Below are 6,557 nucleotides of genomic sequence, written 5' to 3'. Positions count from 1 at the left end.
AACTGGAGAGCATTATGATCAGTGAAATAAGCCAGTCAATGAAAGAAAAATACCACATGATTTCAATCATTTATGGATAATTAAGACCATTATAAACTGATGAACAAAAATAGATACAAAGGCAGAGCAACATCGAACACACTGTCAAACTACAGCAGGAAGGCTGGGGAGGGTTGGGGGCGGTGGGTAAGACATCAACCGAAGGACTTGTATGCATGCATATAAGCATAACCAATGGACACAAGACACAGGGGGGTATGGGAGGTTAGGGGAAGGTCAAGGGGGAAAAAAAAGGAGACATATATAATATTCTTTGTAATACTTTAAGCAATAAAACAATTAAAAAGAAACAAAACTTCAAAAAAAATGAGCACTTGGAATTCAAGTATGAGGGTGCAAGACACATAATTACGATAAATGTACTTACTATGTTTGAAGAGTTATAAAGAAATCGAAGTAAGAGTTACTGGAGAAAAGTGGAAAAAACAAAATAATTTAAGGTCTATAACTTTTTTGAAAATACAACCTCAACAATAAGAACTCTAAATATGGATTTAACAGCATATTACAAACATAACTAGTAACTTGCTTGAAGATATGTCTGAAGAAAATTTCCCAAAGTAAGTATAAAGATATTTTTTAACGCAAAAGAAAAATACAGAAAAAAAGAGTAAATACCCATGGTATAGAGGGGAAAAAGTACAATATATGTGTATGTATAATTGGAATGGCAGGAAGAAAGGAGATAGAAGATGGGTAGGAATAAAACTAGAAAAGAAATGGTGAAATTTTCAAAGTTTATCTTTTAAAAATCAAGCTTTTCTGAGAGAATAAGTCAAAAATAGATACAAAAATAGATACAAAGAGTATTATATATGTCTCCTTTTTTTTTTCTCCCCTTGACCTTCCCCTAGCCTCCCATACCCCCCAGTGTCTTGTGTCCATTGGTTATGCTTATATGCATGCATACAAGTCCTTCGGTTGATCTCTTACCCACCACCCCCAACCCTCCCCGGCCTTCCTGCTGTAGTTTGACAGTGTGTTTGATGTTGCTCTGCCTTTGTATCTATTTTCTGAGAGAATAAATCCATTTACAGCTACATTCACCAAATAGTGTTAAATAATATATAAATATTAAACAATATATAAAAATTGTTTTAGATATATTAGACATTAAGAAATGAAGGACAATGATTCCTGAGAGTCAGGATAAATGAGCTGAGGCCCAAAACTGCCAGTTTCTTTTTTTCCCGAAAAAGAATTTTCCAAGTCATGCACAAGGAATGGGATTTCAGTTCCCTGAAGTGAGAAGACAGAGCTGCAAGGCCAGGGAGTCCTAGACTTCTAAGTATACAAAACAGAATCTCAGAGACAAAAAGGCTGCACCAATAGAGTGTGTGGAGACCTGCAGAGATTCCTCAAGTCTTTAGCTGAGGACTGCTAAGCACATGTGTGTGAGGAAACTATCTGAACACAGAGAAAGAACCACTGGAAAAAATTAGAGGGCTCATTCCAGCCAAAATGATAATTCTCATATATAAAAATACACAAAATGTAAAAGTACAACACAAAAATATGCAGCATTATACAAGATAAAATTCACAAAATCTAACATCTGGTAAGAAATTACCAGATAGCCAAAGAAAAAGGAGAATGTTGTCCACAATAAGGAGAAAAAGTAAATTGAAAGAAACTGACAGCAATAACACAGATAGAACTAGTAGCAGACAAGGACATTAAAACACTTCTGTAACTATACTTTATAATTTCAAAAAATGTAAGAAATACTGCCTTGTTAAAAATATATAAAGGGTATATAAAAATAGACCCAGTGTTTTTAAAAATGAAAATGTCACATATCCAGAAAATACACAGGTTGTGATTAATGGCAGATTGGACATGGAAGCCAAAAAGATTTTTGAATTAGAAAACCAACTAACACTATACAAAAAGAAACACAGGGAAAAAAAATAACAAAAAATAAATGAACAGTGTGTGAGTGAGCTCTTGAACATTTTCATAGTGGCTAATACACATGTGCCCAGAGTTCACAAAGAAGTAAGAAACAGGAGGGAAAAAAACACATATGGTGAGCAATTTTTCAAATTTCATGAAAACTACAAACCTCATAAATCAAAAAATCTCAAATAACCAACCACAATCACAAGAAACAAATAAAACTACACCAAGGCACATCCTAATAAAATTGCTTAAAACTAGTAGTATAGGAATACTCTTAAAACCAACCATGTTAAAAAAATATATAATATGTATAGATGAAAATAAATATAGGTGGCAGCATATTTTTTACTGGAAATAATGCAACCCAAAAGATAGTAGAGCAACATGATTATTAAAGTACAGGGGTGTCAACCTAGACTTACTCTTTCAGAAAATATATATTTTTTAAATTAAGAAACACTAAGATGCCCTGGCAGGTGTGGCTCAGTTGGTTGGGTTTCCTCCCACTCACTGATAGGTTGCCGGTTTGATTCCTGGTCAGGGCACATGATTGGTTTGCAGTTCAATCCCCTGTAGGGGGTGTGCAGGAAGCAGCCAATCAGTGATTTGTTCTCACAATGATCTCTCTCTCTCTCTCCTCTTCCTCTCTCTAAACTTATATTTTTTAAGGAAAAACTAAGGCTGGGGAACAATTTTATCTATCTTTTTAGCATTGATTCAACATTTAAATCAGTTTGGAGGCCCTACAAAATTAATCCATATTTTCAAAATGTCTAAGAATGATTCTACATAAGTTATAATTTTTAAGTCACATTCATTTACCTTGTACTTCCCTGATAATTAAAAGTGACTGTAATAAGAAGTGATGGACTAAGAACACCAGAAAAATATTATTCCTGCTAGAAGCACAAGCCTGTCATCATGCACCAACTTTAAAAACAAACAAAAGCATGATTTTATGGGTGAATATATAATGATCCAAAAACAATCTGAAAAACATTGCTATGCTGACTAATAGTCAAAATGTTTTTGTAGAAATTCTAAAACAAGTTTGTGAGAAAGTGTTACCCTTCTTGTCCTTTTTTTTGGCTTGTGTTTGATGTTAGTTATTTTAATCAGTGTTTTTTTTCAAGCCTAATGACGATGTTTGCTAATCTCGCCATGTTACATCAAATTAATTTGAATACCCTCTGACACATCTAAATAGCAATTACAGTAAATATTCATCATGTGGAAATAATAATGGCATCTTTAAATGTTCTGGGTTTTTTTATGAGCTCTTAACCACAAAGAACCATCACCCAATATGGTACTAAAAGCAAAGGAGGGCCATGGCTGAATTTTATCTCACAATGACTGAAGAAAAGGAGAACTGTGAGAGTGCCTGTGATTAGCTCTGAATAACTCACTTGCAAAGCTTAAAGGCTTATCAAACATGTTGGGAATAGCAGAACCTGGATTTATGATTACTCAGATAATATTTTTAACATGCAATCAACTAAGTAATTATGAACTCACTACATAAATAAAACATCTTTTAACTGCTAATTTCTGATGCAATGAAATTTCAAATTGAATAGTTTTCTACTACTTTCAAGTATTTACCAGACTTATAAGGTAAAAATGGAAATTCCTTTTCACATGTTAATTATACAGAGAAAATAAAGAAACTTTGCAGAATGCTGTTATATGATTACTGATTTACAGAAAAAATTTATCTTGTCACATGCAGTTAGTATATCATTTTTATGTGTTATTATCAAATGTAAGAGAAGTAAAATAAAGACAAAGGGGCAAAGGTGCCAAAAATCTAATAATAAAAGATGATGTCACTGAGATTTTTTAAAATGTGCTTTATTGGTTGGGTGGTGCTTGCTTTTGGCATATATTTTTGCCTTTCATGTTTAAAATAAACTTTAAAAATTAGAAAAATAACTAGATCTGCTACTTGCTGTGATCATTTTTCTTCTAGCCACTCTTCTCATTAGCATTTACTTGGATAAAGTATAGATTCCAAGAATTAGTGACAGTAATTTTAATTTTTTAAGTGCACAATTTCTAAACAACTATCACAGGAATGCTAACAAAATAAACAACAACAAAAACACCCCAAATTTCAGAAAAACAATAATGTAGGTCTGGATAAATGCAGAGTGTCTGTTAGTTAGATTGACTTTATAGCCTATTTGGGGCACAATTCACACATTTTTCTTTTTTAAAGCCTTTCCTTAAGACTCCATTAAATATTGAGATTAAAGGCTACACTGGTTCCCAGGAATGCTAACAAAATAAACAACAACAAAAACACCCCAAATTTCAGAAAAACAATAATGTAGGTCTGGATAAATGCAGAGTGTCTGTTAGTTAGATTGACTTTATAGCCTATTTGGGGCACAATTCACACATTTTTCTTTTTTAAAGCCTTTCCTTAAGACTCCATTAAATATTGAGATTAAAGGCTACACTGGTTCCATTTTCCTGGCAAATACAAGAGTTTCCATTTTGTCAAAAATTTGGAAATAAATTTTTCTTATAATTATTGTCAAGAAACATTTCCTAAGAGATATCAAACTGACTGCCCCTGGAAGGGACACCTTTCTCCATTTGTTCTTCCTCCAGAGAGTGTTTCCCTTGCCACCTCTGTAACCCTCTAGCAATGAAAACACGTTTGAACAAAATAAAATTAAGAATCTGCACAACAGACACCCACAGCCTTTCACAACATGTCAAAGGAATGCCACTGGTACAACTTTAATTTAGATGCAATTAGACTTGGACCTGTGTTTTATTTGCTGAATTTGGTCCTTTTACTGCTATTTGTTGAAGATCCTTCTACTTCACCAGAATATTTATTTCAAAAGTACCATAAAAATTGTTCTTATAAAAACACATGACTTTTCAGAAACTCTTCATAAGCAAAGAGACCCCTTTTTTCTCTTTGTCTCGTAATGATGAGCATAAGTGAATGTACACACATAATGAGCCAAGCCACAGTTTCCAAAAGTAACTATGAGGAAGTTGAAATTCTGAAAAGAAGTTTAAATAGAAGCATTAATTCTACTAATAATTGTAGGTGGATGGTTTCTAGAAAGAGTTTGAATAAAACAACATAAAATTAAAAGTGAGCTGAAGATCAAAATAGATGGTTTCCTTTTTTTTGTGTCTTGGTGGAAAAAATTGGGAAAACCTAACTATGAACACTAAAATCTGTAAAACTCCCAGTTCATGTTGATGATGAAGATTTTATCTGGATGGACTATATAGGCTGTGGGGCAGAATGGAAAGCTCAGTAAGTACCAAATTTTTATCCCAGTTCATGTTGATGATGAAGATTTTATCTGGATGGACTATATAGGCTGTGGGGCAGAATGGAAAGCTCAGTAAGTACCAAATTTTTATATATATAAAAGTGACCAGTTGACCAGTCACTATGATGTGCACTGACCACCAGGGGGCAGACACTCAACACAGGAGCTGCCCCTGGTGGTCAGTTTGCTTCCACAGCCAACTTCCTGTGAGCACCCAAACTCCCCCAGTCTCTCCCCTGAGCCGGCCGGCCCTGATCGGCCCCTATCGGGACTGGGTGAGACAGCCCCTGATCGCCGGGATTGCCGGACAGGCCGAGCAATCCCACCCATGCACAAATTCATGCACTGGGCCTCTAGTATTGTTATAATCTACTAGCAACTGGAAGAGATTGGAAGTCGATGTTAGTTAAATTAACAAGCTAAGGTTTCCCAGGAAAAAGTCTCAGAATACAGGTGACTGAGAAGTATAAAGGTGGAAGTAAAAAATGTTCCTTCGTAAGTTGATGGAGAAAACACAGACCAGACTATGAATTTAAAAATGTAATATATATGGAGAGATATGACCCTGGTGATCTAATCATGAAATTAATCATTGATGCTTTAGTTTTTGTACAAATAAGCAAGAATAAAAAGTCATAATATTAAATGGTACATCAATTCAAGTACTTTAATTCACCAGTGATTATAATGCACATCTTACAACAGTGTCAAGAACAAGTGCACCAGGAAACCCTGTGGTATTTACACCAATGAATTCACACTCTATCCTATATATCATTATTTATTCTTGTAAAATGAGAAAAAATATAAACAATAAGGGAATAACCAATTACCCTAATAAATATCCTCAAGGAAATATTATGCAAGAATTAAAGATGTTTATTAAATTTACAATAACATAAAAATCTTTTATAATGACAAACTAAAAACACAGAACAAAAATTTGCATAGAGATTTTGATAAAAAATATGTAAAGTAAACCACAGACTATGCATAGAAACAACCAAAATAGTAACTAAAGTTTTCTTCAGGAGCAGATACAATCAATGATACATTTCTCTTCCTTTCAGTTTTATATATCTTGTAAATTATAAATCATAGAGTAAAATTTATAAGATACAAGATTTTCTTTAGGATCACTTAGGCTATGCAAAGTGCCCATTTCCCTTTCCAGATATTATTTAATACTAGAGGCCCGGTGCACAAAAATTTGTGCACTCAGGGGGAAGGGGGGCCCTCAGCCCGGCCTGTGCCCTCTCGCAGTCTGGGACCCCTCGGGAGATAACG

This window comes from Myotis davidii, unplaced genomic scaffold (genome assembly GCF_000327345.1).
Source record: "Myotis davidii unplaced genomic scaffold, ASM32734v1 scaffold319, whole genome shotgun sequence".
Classification (NCBI taxonomy): domain Eukaryota; kingdom Metazoa; phylum Chordata; class Mammalia; order Chiroptera; family Vespertilionidae; genus Myotis; species Myotis davidii.
The sequence above is the reverse complement of the archived record's forward strand: the minus strand, read 5'-3'. Positions refer to the sequence as shown.